General features: G+C 40.8%; 8 non-coding genes and 1 pseudogene across 8 annotated transcripts; all 9 read left to right on the top strand.

Annotated features, from left to right (window-relative positions):
* The first annotated feature begins 347 nt into the window (after positions 1–347).
* Positions 348–539, top strand: LOC138362572 (U2 spliceosomal RNA). The gene has a single exon (XR_011227782.1). It is a non-coding gene; the product is annotated as a U2 spliceosomal RNA (small nuclear RNA).
* Positions 540–2,451: 1,912 nt separating this feature from the next.
* Positions 2,452–2,643, top strand: LOC138362578 (U2 spliceosomal RNA). The gene has a single exon (XR_011227786.1). It is a non-coding gene; the product is annotated as a U2 spliceosomal RNA (small nuclear RNA).
* Positions 2,644–4,540: 1,897 nt separating this feature from the next.
* On the top strand, positions 4,541–4,732 carry LOC138362579 (U2 spliceosomal RNA). Its single transcript, XR_011227787.1, has one exon. It is a non-coding gene; the product is annotated as a U2 spliceosomal RNA (small nuclear RNA).
* A 1,905-nt stretch (positions 4,733–6,637) lies between these two features.
* On the top strand, positions 6,638–6,829 carry LOC138362580 (U2 spliceosomal RNA). The gene has a single exon (XR_011227788.1). It is a non-coding gene; the product is annotated as a U2 spliceosomal RNA (small nuclear RNA).
* Positions 6,830–8,723: 1,894 nt separating this feature from the next.
* On the top strand, positions 8,724–8,915 carry LOC138362581 (U2 spliceosomal RNA). The gene has a single exon (XR_011227789.1). It is a non-coding gene; the product is annotated as a U2 spliceosomal RNA (small nuclear RNA).
* A 1,894-nt stretch (positions 8,916–10,809) lies between these two features.
* LOC138362573 (U2 spliceosomal RNA) lies at positions 10,810–11,001 on the top strand. The gene has a single exon (XR_011227783.1). It is a non-coding gene; the product is annotated as a U2 spliceosomal RNA (small nuclear RNA).
* A 1,906-nt stretch (positions 11,002–12,907) lies between these two features.
* Positions 12,908–13,099, top strand: LOC138362574 (U2 spliceosomal RNA). The gene has a single exon (XR_011227784.1). It is a non-coding gene; the product is annotated as a U2 spliceosomal RNA (small nuclear RNA).
* A 1,884-nt stretch (positions 13,100–14,983) lies between these two features.
* On the top strand, positions 14,984–15,173 carry LOC138362575 (U2 spliceosomal RNA). The gene has a single exon (XR_011227785.1). It is a non-coding gene; the product is annotated as a U2 spliceosomal RNA (small nuclear RNA).
* Positions 15,174–17,066: 1,893 nt separating this feature from the next.
* Positions 17,067–17,221, top strand: LOC138362576 (U2 spliceosomal RNA; annotated as a pseudogene; the record flags this gene model as incomplete).

Genomic DNA, 17,221 nt, shown 5'->3' on the forward strand with positions numbered 1-17,221 from the left:
CGATGGATGGATTTCGTACACATTCACATATATTAAGCAATGAATTTGCAATAGTACCTACAGTACTCAGACTTCTCGAATTACTTACATCTTGTTATATCTTAACTTTGTTGTTCACTCAACAACAGAGTCGTTTTCCAGGGAATCACGTTATGTTAGATGATGCATCGCCTCGCCTCGCATGGCATCGAATCGCATGTCATTGCATCGCATCGCATTGAACTGCATGGTATTGAATCACAAGGCATTGAATGGCATGGCATGGCATGGCATGGCATGGCATGGCATGGCATGGCATGGCATGGCATGGCATGGCATCGCGTCACGTCACGTCACGTCTCTAGTCTCTCGTCTCTCGTGTAGTACAAAGTACAAAGTGTAGTATCTGTTCTTATCAGCTTTATATCTGATACGATCCCCATGTGGGATCCTTGATATTAAACTGATTTTTTGCAACATGGCGAAGTGCTAGGAGCTTGCTCCACCTTTGCCGCGGATCGGCCCGGTATTGCAGTACCTCTGGGATCGGTCCACTCCCTTCGGGGAGACCAAAAACAACCCTATCAACTAGTCAAAATCAAGTAGGAGACGATGATGTTAATTGGTTATGTACATTAATGAATCGTGTTAATTTGATTTGCAGTAATTACTTCACACTAGCCAGCATCGTATGAGGAAAAAACCTTGGAACGAGCAGCAGAAGTGAGTCGTCAGTCGAGTCCGGGTTTGATGGGTCGAAGCTGAACAACTGGAACGAGTTAGAAGGAAGGAAGGAAGGAAGGAAGGAAGGAAGGAAGGAAGGAAGGAAGGAAGGAAGGAAGGAAGGAAGGAAGGAAGGAAGGAAGGAAGGAAGGAAGGAGGAGAAAGAAGGAGAGTGAGGTGAGTAATATCATTTAATAACTTTAGATTAAAGATTATGTGCGAGCAGCAAATACGATGGATGGTCGGTCTGGAAGGAAAGAAGTTGATTTTATGAATGGGGGGTTGCCAGTTAGTGCAATATTAATTGATTTTGTTTGTTTTCTGAGATAGGTTATATAGGGTGAAGTTTTTGTCTATTTATATAAGTGTGGAAACTGGTTTAGGTAGCTTAGTGGTTGGTTATGAAAAGGCTAGTAGAGATGGGTTAAATAGTGTTAAGCTTGTGTTTGCGTTTAGTGGAGAACTGGATTTGGTATTTAAATGGCATCTAATATGACGTGGTCATTGTGCAAATAAACTCTAAATCAACGGGTTTACTGTGATCGAGAACCTAACTATAATAGTTACCCATTGTTGGCATGCTCTTCTCTTTTTTTACGAAATTACTTACTCACTCTCCCTTGTGAGTGTGGAGTGGTGTGTATATCACTCGGAATTCCTTAGTCGGCTTTGACAGCGAAATTATATTCACACACACATCAAGATCAGACGTTTATCTACTTAATTTACCATTGCTGCAATGTACCAATGCGTAATAAAGACGAAATTCGACTTGAGATGGAGGGAGGTGTTGCTTTGGCGTGGTCTTACACGGCAACTCAACGATCGTTTGCCACTTCCACGCTTGCCAGCCGGCCAGCCACTAGCCTCAAAGTGAATTCTAGTGTCTTGATTAGCTTTACAATCCATCATTTACCTCAATACACACTAACAATGTGTATTTATATACTTCAATCGAGCATTCGATGCACATATTCACCTGTAATATATACGTCAACGAAACCCAGAACCCACCCAAGTTCAAGCGCACCTGCACTCTCACCCCTCTCCATTTGAATGCTAGTTTCCTAATTAGATTTCAAATGATTCATTCACCTCTCTAAACGCCACCACCGTCCGTATATTTACATATTTTATTTAGGCAATGTATGCAGGCACACATTCATTCATTCATTCATTCATTCATTCATTCATTCATTCATTCATTCATTCATTCATTCATTCATTCATTCATTCATTCACGTAAAATAACGAATAAAATTGATATAGAATCTACTATAATTTGCAAAGCGACCAACCACCAAATGTCATTGTGAAAGCTAGTTTCGTAATTAGCTTTGCAATACTTCATTTACCTCCCTAAACACCAACAATGAGTGAGTATTTGTATACTCGGTAAAAGCGATGGATGGATTTCGTACACATTCACATATATTAAGCAATGAATTTGCAATAGTACCTACAGTACTCAGACTTCTCGAATTACTTACATCTTGTTATATCTTAACTTTGTTGTTCACTCAACAACAGAGTCGTTTTCCAGGGAATCACGTTATGTTAGATGATGCATCGCCTCGCCTCGCATGGCATCGAATCGCATGTCATTGCATCGCATCGCATTGAACTGCATGGTATTGAATCACAAGGCATTGAATGGCATGGCATGGCATGGCATGGCATGGCATGGCATGGCATGGCATGGCATGGCATGGCATGGCATCGCGTCACGTCACGTCACGTCTCTAGTCTCTCGTCTCTCGTGTAGTACAAAGTACAAAGTGTAGTATCTGTTCTTATCAGCTTTATATCTGATACGATCCCCATGTGGGATCCTTGATATTAAACTGATTTTTTGCAACATGGCGAAGTGCTAGGAGCTTGCTCCACCTTTGCCGCGGATCGGCCCGGTATTGCAGTACCTCTGGGATCGGTCCACTCCCTTCGGGGAGACCAAAAACAACCCTATCAACTAGTCAAAATCAAGTAGGAGACGATGATGTTAATTGGTTATGTACATTAATGAATCGTGTTAATTTGATTTGCAGTAATTACTTCACACTAGCCAGCATCGTATGAGGAAAAAACCTTGGAACGAGCAGCAGAAGTGAGTCGTCAGTCGAGTCCGGGTTTGATGGGTCGAAGCTGAACAACTGGAACGAGTTAGAAGGAAGGAAGGAAGGAAGGAAGGAAGGAAGGAAGGAAGGAAGGAAGGAAGGAAGGAAGGAAGGAAGGAAGGAAGGAAGGAGGAGAAAGAAGGAGAGTGAGGTGAGTAATATCATTTAATAACTTTAGATTAAAGATTATGTGCGAGCAGCAAATACGATGGATGGTCGGTCTGGAAGGAAAGAAGTTGATTTTATGAATGGGGGGTTGCCAGTTAGTGCAATATTAATTGATTTTGTTTGTTTTCTGAGATAGGTTATATAGGGTGAAGTTTTTGTCTATTTATATAAGTGTGGAAACTGGTTTAGGTAGCTTAGTGGTTGGTTATGAAAAGGCTAGTAGAGATGGGTTAAATAGTGTTAAGCTTGTGTTTGCGTTTAGTGGAGAACTGGATTTGGTATTTAAATGGCATCTAATATGACGTGGTCATTGTGCAAATAAACTCTAAATCAACGGGTTTACTGTGATCGAGAACCTAACTATAATAGTTACCCATTGTTGGCATGCTCTTCTCTTTTTTTACGAAATTACTTACTCACTCTCCCTTGTGAGTGTGGAGTGGTGTGTATATCACTCGGAATTCCTTAGTCGGCTTTGACAGCGAAATTATATTCACACACACATCAAGATCAGACGTTTATCTACTTAATTTACCATTGCTGCAATGTACCAATGCGTAATAAAGACGAAATTCGACTTGAGATGGAGGGAGGTGTTGCTTTGGCGTGGTCTTACACGGCAACTCAACGATCGTTTGCCACTTCCACGCTTGCCAGCCGGCCAGCCACTAGCCTCAAAGTGAATTCTAGTGTCTTGATTAGCTTTACAATCCATCATTTACCTCAATACACACTAACAATGTGTATTTATATACTTCAATCGAGCATTCGATGCACATATTCACCTGTAATATATACGTCAACGAAACCCAGAACCCACCCAAGTTCAAGCGCACCTGCACTCTCACCCCTCTCCATTTGAATGCTAGTTTCCTAATTAGATTTCAAATGATTCATTCACCTCTCTAAACGCCACCACCGTCCGTATATTTACATATTTTATTTAGGCAATGTATGCAGGCACACATTTCATTCATTCATTCATTCATTCATTCATTCATTCATTCATTCATTCATTCATTCATTCATTCATTCATTCATTCATTCACGTAAAATAACGAATAAAATTGATATAGAATCTACTATAATTTGCAAAGCGACCAACCACCAAATGTCATTGTGAAAGCTAGTTTCGTAATTAGCTTTGCAATACTTCATTTACCTCCCTAAACACCAACAATGAGTGAGTATTTGTATACTCGGTAAAAGCGATGGATGGATTTCGTACACATTCACATATATTAAGCAATGAATTTGCAATAGTACCTACAGTACTCAGACTTCTCGAATTACTTACATCTTGTTATATCTTAACTTTGTTGTTCACTCAACAACAGAGTCGTTTTCCAGGGAATCACGTTATGTTAGATGATGCATCGCCTCGCCTCGCATGGCATCGAATCGCATGTCATTGCATCGCATCGCATTGAACTGCATGGTATTGAATCACAAGGCATTGAATGGCATGGCATGGCATGGCATGGCATGGCATGGCATGGCATGGCATGGCATGGCATGGCATGGCATCGCGTCACGTCACGTCACGTCTCTAGTCTCTCGTCTCTCGTGTAGTACAAAGTACAAAGTGTAGTATCTGTTCTTATCAGCTTTATATCTGATACGATCCCCATGTGGGATCCTTGATATTAAACTGATTTTTTGCAACATGGCGAAGTGCTAGGAGCTTGCTCCACCTTTGCCGCGGATCGGCCCGGTATTGCAGTACCTCTGGGATCGGTCCACTCCCTTCGGGGAGACCAAAAACAACCCTATCAACTAGTCAAAATCAAGTAGGAGACGATGATGTTAATTGGTTATGTACATTAATGAATCGTGTTAATTTGATTTGCAGTAATTACTTCACACTAGCCAGCATCGTATGAGGAAAAAACCTTGGAACGAGCAGCAGAAGTGAGTCGTCAGTCGAGTCCGGGTTTGATGGGTCGAAGCTGAACAACTGGAACGAGTTAGAAGGAAGGAAGGAAGGAAGGAAGGAAGGAAGGAAGGAAGGAAGGAAGGAAGGAAGGAAGGGAAGGAAGGAAGGAAGGAAGGAAGGAAGGAGGAGAAAGAAGGAGAGTGAGGTGAGTAATATCATTTAATAACTTTAGATTAAAGATTATGTGCGAGCAGCAAATACGATGGATGGTCGGTCTGGAAGGAAAGAAGTTGATTTTATGAATGGGGGGTTGCCAGTTAGTGCAATATTAATTGATTTTGTTTGTTTTCTGAGATAGGTTATATAGGGTGAAGTTTTTGTCTATTTATATAAGTGTGGAAACTGGTTTAGGTAGCTTAGTGGTTGGTTATGAAAAGGCTAGTAGAGATGGGTTAAATAGTGTTAAGCTTGTGTTTGCGTTTAGTGGAGAACTGGATTTGGTATTTAAATGGCATCTAATATGACGTGGTCATTGTGCAAATAAACTCTAAATCAACGGGTTTACTGTGATCGAGAACCTAACTATAATAGTTACCCATTGTTGGCATGCTCTTCTCTTTTTTTACGAAATTACTTACTCACTCTCCCTTGTGAGTGTGGAGTGGTGTGTATATCACTCGGAATTCCTTAGTCGGCTTTGACAGCGAAATTATATTCACACACACATCAAGATCAGACGTTTATCTACTTAATTTACCATTGCTGCAATGTACCAATGCGTAATAAAGACGAAATTCGACTTGAGATGGAGGGAGGTGTTGCTTTGGCGTGGTCTTACACGGCAACTCAACGATCGTTTGCCACTTCCACGCTTGCCAGCCGGCCAGCCACTAGCCTCAAAGTGAATTCTAGTGTCTTGATTAGCTTTACAATCCATCATTTACCTCAATACACACTAACAATGTGTATTTATATACTTCAATCGAGCATTCGATGCACATATTCACCTGTAATATATACGTCAACGAAACCCAGAACCCACCCAAGTTCAAGCGCACCTGCACTCTCACCCCTCTCCATTTGAATGCTAGTTTCCTAATTAGATTTCAAATGATTCATTCACCTCTCTAAACGCCACCACCGTCCGTATATTTACATATTTTATTTAGGCAATGTATGCAGGCACACATTCATTCATTCATTCATTCATTCATTCATTCATTCATTCATTCATTCATTCATTCATTCATTCATTCATTCATTCATTCACGTAAAATAACGAATAAAATTGATATAGAATCTACTATAATTTGCAAAGCGACCAACCACCAAATGTCATTGTGAAAGCTAGTTTCGTAATTAGCTTTGCAATACTTCATTTACCTCCCTAAACACCAACAATGAGTGAGTATTTGTATACTCGGTAAAAGCGATGGATGGATTTCGTACACATTCACATATATTAAGCAATGAATTTGCAATAGTACCTACAGTACTCAGACTTCTCGAATTACTTACATCTTGTTATATCTTAACTTTGTTGTTCACTCAACAACAGAGTCGTTTTCCAGGGAATCACGTTATGTTAGATGATGCATCGCCTCGCCTCGCATGGCATCGAATCGCATGTCATTGCATCGCATCGCATTGAACTGCATGGTATTGAATCACAAGGCATTGAATGGCATGGCATGGCATGGCATGGCATGGCATGGCATGGCATGGCATGGCATGGCATGGCATGGCATCGCGTCACGTCACGTCACGTCTCTAGTCTCTCGTCTCTCGTGTAGTACAAAGTACAAAGTGTAGTATCTGTTCTTATCAGCTTTATATCTGATACGATCCCCATGTGGGATCCTTGATATTAAACTGATTTTTTGCAACATGGCGAAGTGCTAGGAGCTTGCTCCACCTTTGCCGCGGATCGGCCCGGTATTGCAGTACCTCTGGGATCGGTCCACTCCCTTCGGGGAGACCAAAAACAACCCTATCAACTAGTCAAAATCAAGTAGGAGACGATGATGTTAATTGGTTATGTACATTAATGAATCGTGTTAATTTGATTTGCAGTAATTACTTCACACTAGCCAGCATCGTATGAGGAAAAAACCTTGGAACGAGCAGCAGAAGTGAGTCGTCAGTCGAGTCCGGGTTTGATGGGTCGAAGCTGAACAACTGGAACGAGTTAGAAGGAAGGAAGGAAGGAAGGAAGGAAGGAAGGAAGGAAGGAAGGAAGGAAGGAAGGAAGGAAGGAAGGAAGGAAGGAAGGAGGAGAAAGAAGGAGAGTGAGGTGAGTAATATCATTTAATAACTTTAGATTAAAGATTATGTGCGAGCAGCAAATACGATGGATGGTCGGTCTGGAAGGAAAGAAGTTGATTTTATGAATGGGGGGTTGCCAGTTAGTGCAATATTAATTGATTTTGTTTGTTTTCTGAGATAGGTTATATAGGGTGAAGTTTTTGTCTATTTATATAAGTGTGGAAACTGGTTTAGGTAGCTTAGTGGTTGGTTATGAAAAGGCTAGTAGAGATGGGTTAAATAGTGTTAAGCTTGTGTTTGCGTTTAGTGGAGAACTGGATTTGGTATTTAAATGGCATCTAATATGACGTGGTCATTGTGCAAATAAACTCTAAATCAACGGGTTTACTGTGATCGAGAACCTAACTATAATAGTTACCCATTGTTGGCATGCTCTTCTCTTTTTTTACGAAATTACTTACTCACTCTCCCTTGTGAGTGTGGAGTGGTGTGTATATCACTCGGAATTCCTTAGTCGGCTTTGACAGCGAAATTATATTCACACACACATCAAGATCAGACGTTTATCTACTTAATTTACCATTGCTGCAATGTACCAATGCGTAATAAAGACGAAATTCGACTTGAGATGGAGGGAGGTGTTGCTTTGGCGTGGTCTTACACGGCAACTCAACGATCGTTTGCCACTTCCACGCTTGCCAGCCGGCCAGCCACTAGCCTCAAAGTGAATTCTAGTGTCTTGATTAGCTTTACAATCCATCATTTACCTCAATACACACTAACAATGTGTATTTATATACTTCAATCGAGCATTCGATGCACATATTCACCTGTAATATATACGTCAACGAAACCCAGAACCCACCCAAGTTCAAGCGCACCTGCACTCTCACCCCTCTCCATTTGAATGCTAGTTTCCTAATTAGATTTCAAATGATTCATTCACCTCTCTAAACGCCACCACCGTCCGTATATTTACATATTTTATTTAGGCAATGTATGCAGGCACACATTCATTCATTCATTCATTCATTCATTCATTCATTCATTCATTTCATTCATTCATTCATTCATTTCATTCATTCATTCACGTAAAATAACGAATAAAATTGATATAGAATCTACTATAATTTGCAAAGCGACCAACCACCAAATGTCATTGTGAAAGCTAGTTTCGTAATTAGCTTTGCAATACTTCATTTACCTCCCTAAACACCAACAATGAGTGAGTATTTGTATACTCGGTAAAAGCGATGGATGGATTTCGTACACATTCACATATATTAAGCAATGAATTTGCAATAGTACCTACAGTACTCAGACTTCTCGAATTACTTACATCTTGTTATATCTTAACTTTGTTGTTCACTCAACAACAGAGTCGTTTTCCAGGGAATCACGTTATGTTAGATGATGCATCGCCTCGCCTCGCATGGCATCGAATCGCATGTCATTGCATCGCATCGCATTGAACTGCATGGTATTGAATCACAAGGCATTGAATGGCATGGCATGGCATGGCATGGCATGGCATGGCATGGCATGGCATGGCATGGCATGGCATGGCATCGCGTCACGTCACGTCACGTCTCTAGTCTCTCGTCTCTCGTGTAGTACAAAGTACAAAGTGTAGTATCTGTTCTTATCAGCTTTATATCTGATACGATCCCCATGTGGGATCCTTGATATTAAACTGATTTTTTGCAACATGGCGAAGTGCTAGGAGCTTGCTCCACCTTTGCCGCGGATCGGCCCGGTATTGCAGTACCTCTGGGATCGGTCCACTCCCTTCGGGGAGACCAAAAACAACCCTATCAACTAGTCAAAATCAAGTAGGAGACGATGATGTTAATTGGTTATGTACATTAATGAATCGTGTTAATTTGATTTGCAGTAATTACTTCACACTAGCCAGCATCGTATGAGGAAAAAACCTTGGAACGAGCAGCAGAAGTGAGTCGTCAGTCGAGTCCGGGTTTGATGGGTCGAAGCTGAACAACTGGAACGAGTTAGAAGGAAGGAAGGAAGGAAGGAAGGAAGGAAGGAAGGAAGGAAGGAAGGAAGGAAGGAAGGAAGGAAGGAAGGAAGGAAGGAGGAGAAAGAAGGAGAGTGAGGTGAGTAATATCATTTAATAACTTTAGATTAAAGATTATGTGCGAGCAGCAAATACGATGGATGGTCGGTCTGGAAGGAAAGAAGTTGATTTTATGAATGGGGGGTTGCCAGTTAGTGCAATATTAATTGATTTTGTTTGTTTTCTGAGATAGGTTATATAGGGTGAAGTTTTTGTCTATTTATATAAGTGTGGAAACTGGTTTAGGTAGCTTAGTGGTTGGTTATGAAAAGGCTAGTAGAGATGGGTTAAATAGTGTTAAGCTTGTGTTTGCGTTTAGTGGAGAACTGGATTTGGTATTTAAATGGCATCTAATATGACGTGGTCATTGTGCAAATAAACTCTAAATCAACGGGTTTACTGTGATCGAGAACCTAACTATAATAGTTACCCATTGTTGGCATGCTCTTCTCTTTTTTTACGAAATTACTTACTCACTCTCCCTTGTGAGTGTGGAGTGGTGTGTATATCACTCGGAATTCCTTAGTCGGCTTTGACAGCGAAATTATATTCACACACACATCAAGATCAGACGTTTATCTACTTAATTTACCATTGCTGCAATGTACCAATGCGTAATAAAGACGAAATTCGACTTGAGATGGAGGGAGGTGTTGCTTTGGCGTGGTCTTACACGGCAACTCAACGATCGTTTGCCACTTCCACGCTTGCCAGCCGGCCAGCCACTAGCCTCAAAGTGAATTCTAGTGTCTTGATTAGCTTTACAATCCATCATTTACCTCAATACACACTAACAATGTGTATTTATATACTTCAATCGAGCATTCGATGCACATATTCACCTGTAATATATACGTCAACGAAACCCAGAACCCACCCAAGTTCAAGCGCACCTGCACTCTCACCCCTCTCCATTTGAATGCTAGTTTCCTAATTAGATTTCAAATGATTCATTCACCTCTCTAAACGCCACCACCGTCCGTATATTTACATATTTTATTTAGGCAATGTATGCAGGCACACATTCATTCATTCATTCATTCATTCATTCATTCATTCATTCATTCATTCATTCATTCATCATTCATTCATTCATTCATTCATTCACGTAAAATAACGAATAAAATTGATATAGAATCTACTATAATTTGCAAAGCGACCAACCACCAAATGTCATTGTGAAAGCTAGTTTCGTAATTAGCTTTGCAATACTTCATTTACCTCCCTAAACACCAACAATGAGTGAGTATTTGTATACTCGGTAAAAGCGATGGATGGATTTCGTACACATTCACATATATTAAGCAATGAATTTGCAATAGTACCTACAGTACTCAGACTTCTCGAATTACTTACATCTTGTTATATCTTAACTTTGTTGTTCACTCAACAACAGAGTCGTTTTCCAGGGAATCACGTTATGTTAGATGATGCATCGCCTCGCCTCGCATGGCATCGAATCGCATGTCATTGCATCGCATCGCATTGAACTGCATGGTATTGAATCACAAGGCATTGAATGGCATGGCATGGCATGGCATGGCATGGCATGGCATGGCATGGCATGGCATGGCATGGCATCGCGTCACGTCACGTCACGTCTCTAGTCTCTCGTCTCTCGTGTAGTACAAAGTACAAAGTGTAGTATCTGTTCTTATCAGCTTTATATCTGATACGATCCCCATGTGGGATCCTTGATATTAAACTGATTTTTTGCAACATGGCGAAGTGCTAGGAGCTTGCTCCACCTTTGCCGCGGATCGGCCCGGTATTGCAGTACCTCTGGGATCGGTCCACTCCCTTCGGGGAGACCAAAAACAACCCTATCAACTAGTCAAAATCAAGTAGGAGACGATGATGTTAATTGGTTATGTACATTAATGAATCGTGTTAATTTGATTTGCAGTAATTACTTCACACTAGCCAGCATCGTATGAGGAAAAAACCTTGGAACGAGCAGCAGAAGTGAGTCGTCAGTCGAGTCCGGGTTTGATGGGTCGAAGCTGAACAACTGGAACGAGTTAGAAGGAAGGAAGGAAGGAAGGAAGGAAGGAAGGAAGGAAGGAAGGAAGGAAGGAAGGAAGGAAGGAAGGAAGGAAGGAAGGAAGGAAGGAAGGAGGAGAAAGAAGGAGAGTGAGGTGAGTAATATCATTTAATAACTTTAGATTAAAGATTATGTGCGAGCAGCAAATACGATGGATGGTCGGTCTGGAAGGAAAGAAGTTGATTTTATGAATGGGGGGTTGCCAGTTAGTGCAATATTAATTGATTTTGTTTGTTTTCTGAGATAGGTTATATAGGGTGAAGTTTTTGTCTATTTATATAAGTGTGGAAACTGGTTTAGGTAGCTTAGTGGTTGGTTATGAAAAGGCTAGTAGAGATGGGTTAAATAGTGTTAAGCTTGTGTTTGCGTTTAGTGGAGAACTGGATTTGGTATTTAAATGGCATCTAATATGACGTGGTCATTGTGCAAATAAACTCTAAATCAACGGGTTTACTGTGATCGAGAACCTAACTATAATAGTTACCCATTGTTGGCATGCTCTTCTCTTTTTTACGAAATTACTTACTCACTCTCCCTTGTGAGTGTGGAGTGGTGTGTATATCACTCGGAATTCCTTAGTCGGCTTTGACAGCGAAATTATATTCACACACACATCAAGATCAGACGTTTATCTACTTAATTTACCATTGCTGCAATGTACCAATGCGTAATAAAGACGAAATTCGACTTGAGATGGAGGGAGGTGTTGCTTTGGCGTGGTCTTACACGGCAACTCAACGATCGTTTGCCACTTCCACGCTTGCCAGCCGGCCAGCCACTAGCCTCAAAGTGAATTCTAGTGTCTTGATTAGCTTTACAATCCATCATTTACCTCAATACACACTAACAATGTGTATTTATATACTTCAATCGAGCATTCGATGCACATATTCACCTGTAATATATACGTCAACGAAACCCAGAACCCACCCAAGTTCAAGCGCACCTGCACTCTCACCCCTCTCCATTTGAATGCTAGTTTCCTAATTAGATTTCAAATGATTCATTCACCTCTCTAAACGCCACCACCGTCCGTATATTTACATATTTTATTTAGGCAATGTATGCAGGCACACATTCATTCATTCATTCATTCATTCATTCATTCATTCATTCATTCATTCATTCATTCATTCATTCATTCATTCATTCATTCATTCACGTAAAATAACGAATAAAATTGATATAGAATCTACTATAATTTGCAAAGCGACCAACCACCAAATGTCATTGTGAAAGCTAGTTTCGTAATTAGCTTTGCAATACTTCATTTACCTCCCTAAACACCAACAATGAGTGAGTATTTGTATACTCGGTAAAAGCGATGGATGGATTTCGTACACATTCACATATATTAAGCAATGAATTTGCAATAGTACCTACAGTACTCAGACTTCTCGAATTACTTACATCTTGTTATATCTTAACTTTGTTGTTCACTCAACAACAGAGTCGTTTTCCAGGGAATCACGTTATGTTAGATGATGCATCGCCTCGCCTCGCATGGCATCGAATCGCATGTCATTGCATCGCATCGCATTGAACTGCATGGTATTGAATCACAAGGCATTGAATGGCATGGCATGGCATGGCATGGCATGGCATGGCATGGCATGGCATGGCATGGCATGGCATCGCGTCACGTCACGTCACGTCTCTAGTCTCTCGTCTCTCGTGTAGTACAAAGTACAAAGTGTAGTATCTGTTCTTATCAGCTTTATATCTGATACGATCCCCATGTGGGATCCTTGATATTAAACTGATTTTTTGCAACATGGCGAAGTGCTAGGAGCTTGCTCCACCTTTGCCGCGGATCGGCCCGGTATTGCAGTACCTCTGGGATCGGTCCACTCCCTTCGGGAGACCAAAACAACCCTATCAACTAGTCAAAATCAAGTAGGAGACGATGATGTTAATTGGTTATGTACATTAATGAATCGTGTTAATTTGATTTGCAGTAATTACTTCACACTAGCCAGCATCGTATGAGGAAAAAACCTTGGAACGAGCAGCAGAAGTGAGTCGTCAGTCGAGTCCGGGTTTGATGGGTCGAAGCTGAACAACAACGAGTTAGAAGGAAGGAAGGAAGGAAGGAAGGAAGGAAGGAAGGAAGGAAGGAAGGAAGGAAGGAAGGAAGGAAGGAAGGAAGGAAGGAAGGAAGGAGGAGAAAGAAGGAGAGTGAGGTGAGTAATATCATTTAATAACTTTAGATTAAAGATTATGTGCGAGCAGCAAATACGATGGATGGTCGGTCTGGAAGGAAAGAAGTTGATTTTATGAATGGGGGGTTGCCAGTTAGTGCAATATTAATTGATTTTGTTTGTTTTCTGAGATAGGTTATATAGGGTGAAGTTTTTGTCTATTTATATAAGTGTGGAAACTGGTTTAGGTAGCTTAGTGGTTGGTTATGAAAAGGCTAGTAGAGATGGGTTAAATAGTGTTAAGCTTGTGTTTGCGTTTAGTGGAGAACTGGATTTGGTATTTAAATGGCATCTAATATGACGTGGTCATTGTGCAAATAAACTCTAAATCAACGGGTTTACTGTGATCGAGAACCTAACTATAATAGTTACCCATTGTTGGCATGCTCTTCTCTTTTTTACGAAATTACTTACTCACTCCCTTGTGAGTGTGGAGTGGTGTGTATATCACTCGGAATTCCTTAGTCGGCTTTGACAGCGAAATTATATTCACACACACATCAAGATCAGACGTTTATCTACTTAATTTACCATTGCTGCAATGTACCAATGCGTAATAAAGACGAAATTCGACTTGAGATGGAGGGAGGTGTTGCTTTGGCGTGGTCTTACACGGCAACTCAACGATCGTTTGCCACTTCCACGCTTGCCAGCCGGCCAGCCACTAGCCTCAAAGTGAATTCTAGTGTCTTGATTAGCTTTACAATCCATCATTTACCTCAATACACACTAACAATGTGTATTTATATACTTCAATCGAGCATTCGATGCACATATTCACCTGTAATATATACGTCAACGAAACCCAGAACCCACCCAAGTTCAAGCGCACCTGCACTCTCACCCCTCTCCATTTGAATGCTAGTTTCCTAATTAGATTTCAAATGATTCATTCACCTCTCTAAACGCACCACCGTCCGTATATTACATATTTTATTTAGGCAATGTATGCAGGCACATCATTCATCATTCATTCATTCCATTCATCATTCATTCATTCATTCATTCATTCATTCATTCATTCATTCATTCACGTAAAATAACGAATAAAATTGATATAGAATCTACTATAATTTGCAAAGCGACCAACCACCAAATGTCATTGTGAAAGCTAGTTTCGTAATTAGCTTTGCAATACTTCATTTACCTCCCTAAACACCAACAATGAGTGAGTATTTGTATACTCGGTAAAAGCGATGGATGGATTTCGTACACATTCACATATATTAAGCAATGAATTTGCAATAGTACCTACAGTACTCAGACTTCTCGAATTACTTACATCTTGTTATATCTTAACTTTGTTGTTCTCAACAACAGAGTCGTTTTCCAGGGAATCACGTTATGTTAGATGATGCATCGCCTCGCCTCGCATGGCATCGAATCGCATGTCATTGCATCGCATCGCATTGAACTGCATGGTATTGAATCACAAGGCATTGAATGGCATGGCATGGCATGGCATGGCATGGCATGGCATGGCATGGCATGGCATGGCATGGCATGGCATCGCGTCACGTCACGTCACGTCTCTAGTCTCTCGTCTCTCGTGTAGTACAAAGTACAAAGTGTAGTATCTGTTCTTATCAGCTTTATATCTGATACGACCCATGTGGGATCCTTGATATTAAACTGATTTTTTGCAACATGGCGAAGTGCTAGGAGCTTGCTCCACCTTTGCCGCGGATCGGCCCGGTATTGCAGTACCTCTGGGATCGGTCCACTCCCTTCGGGGAGACCAAAAACAACCCTATCAACTAGTCAAATCAAGTAGGAGACGATGATGTTAATTGGTTATGTACATTAATGAATCGTGTTAATTTGATTGCAGTAATTACTTCACACTAGCCAGCATCGTATGAGGAAAAAACCTTGGAACGAGCAGCAGAAGTGAGTCGTCAGTCGAGTCCGGGTTTGATGGGTCGAAGCTGAACAACTGGAACGAGTTAGAAGGAAGGAAGGAAGGAAGGAAGGAAGGAAGGAAGGAAGGAAGGAAGGAAGGAGGAAGGAAGGAAGGAAGGAAGGAAGGAAGGAAGGAAGGAGGAGAAAGAAGGAGAGTGAGGTGAGTAATATCATTTAATAACTTTAGATTAAAGATTATGTGCGAGCAGCAATACGATGGATGGTCGGTCTGGAAGGAAAGAAGTTGATTTATGAATGGGGGGTTGCCAGTTAGTGCAATATTAATTGATTTTGTTTGTTTTCTGAGATAGGTTATATAGGGTGAAGTTTTGTCTATTTTATAAGTGTGGAAACTGGTTTAGGTAGCTTAGTGGTTGGTTATGAAAAGGCTAGTAGAGATGGGTTAAATAGTGTTAAGCTTGTGTTTGGTTTAGTGAGAGAACTGGATTTGGTATTTAAATGGCATCTAATATGACGTGGTCATTGTGCAAATAAACTCTAAATCAACGGGTTTACTGTGATCGAGAAACTAACTATAATAGTACCCATTGTTGGCATGCTCTTCTCTTTTTTTACGAAATACTACTCACTCTCCCTTGTGAGTGTGGAGTGGTGTGTATATCACTCGGAATTCCTTAGTCGGCTTTGACAGCGAAATATATTCACACACACATCAAGATCAGACGTTTATCTACTTAATTTACCATTGCTGCAATGTACCAATGCGTGAATAAAGACGAAATTCGACTTGAGATGGAGGGAGGTGTTGCTTTGGCGTGGTCTTACACGGCAACTCAACGATCGTTTGCCACTTCCACGCTTGCCAGCGGCCAGCCATAGCCTCAAAGTGAATTCTAGTGTCTTGATTAGCTTTACAATCCATCATTTACCTCAATACACACTAACAATGTGATTTATATACTTCAATCGAGCATTCGATGCACATATTCACTGTAATATATACGTCAACGAAACCCAGAACCACCCAAGTTCAAGCGCACCTGCACTCTCACCCCTCTCCATTTGAATGCTAGTTTCCTAATTAGATTCAAATGATTCATTCACCTCTCTAAACGCCACCACCGTCCGTATATTTACATATTTTATTTAGGCAATGTATGCAGGCACACATTCATTCATTCATTCATTCATTCATTCATTCATTCATTCATTCATTCATTCATTCATTCATTCATTCATTCATTCATTCACGTAAAATAACGAATAAAATTGATATAGAATCTACTATAATTTGCAAAGCGACCAACCACCAAATGTCATTGTGAAAGCTAGTTTCGTAATTAGCTTTGCAATACTTCATTTACCTCCCTAAACACCAACAATGAGTGAGTATTTGTATACTCGGTAAAAGCGATGGATGGATTTCGTACACATTCACATATATTAAGCAATGAATTTGCAATAGTACCTACAGTACTCAGACTTCTCGAATTACTTACATCTTGTTATATCTTAACTTTGTTGTTCACTCAACAACAGAGTCGTTTTCCAGGGAATCACGTTATGTTAGATGATGCATCGCCTCGCCTCGCATGGCATCGAATCGCATGTCATTGCATCGCATCGCATTGAACTGCATGGTATTGAATCACAAGGCATTGAATGGCATGGCATGTGCATGGCATGGCATGGCATGCATGGCATGGCATGGCATGGCATGGCAATGGCATCGCGTCACGTCACGTCACGTCTCTAGTCTCTCGTCTCTCGTGTAGTACAAAGTACAAAGTGTAGTATCTGTTCTTATCAGCTTATATCTGATACGATCCCATGTGGGATCCTTGATATAAACTGATTTTTTGCAACATGGCGAAGTGCTAGGAGCTTGCTCCACCTTTGCCGCGGATCGGCCCG

The sequence above is a fragment of the Procambarus clarkii genome, unplaced genomic scaffold (genome assembly GCF_040958095.1).
Source record: "Procambarus clarkii isolate CNS0578487 unplaced genomic scaffold, FALCON_Pclarkii_2.0 HiC_scaffold_2038, whole genome shotgun sequence".
Lineage (NCBI taxonomy): Eukaryota > Metazoa > Arthropoda > Malacostraca > Decapoda > Cambaridae > Procambarus > Procambarus clarkii.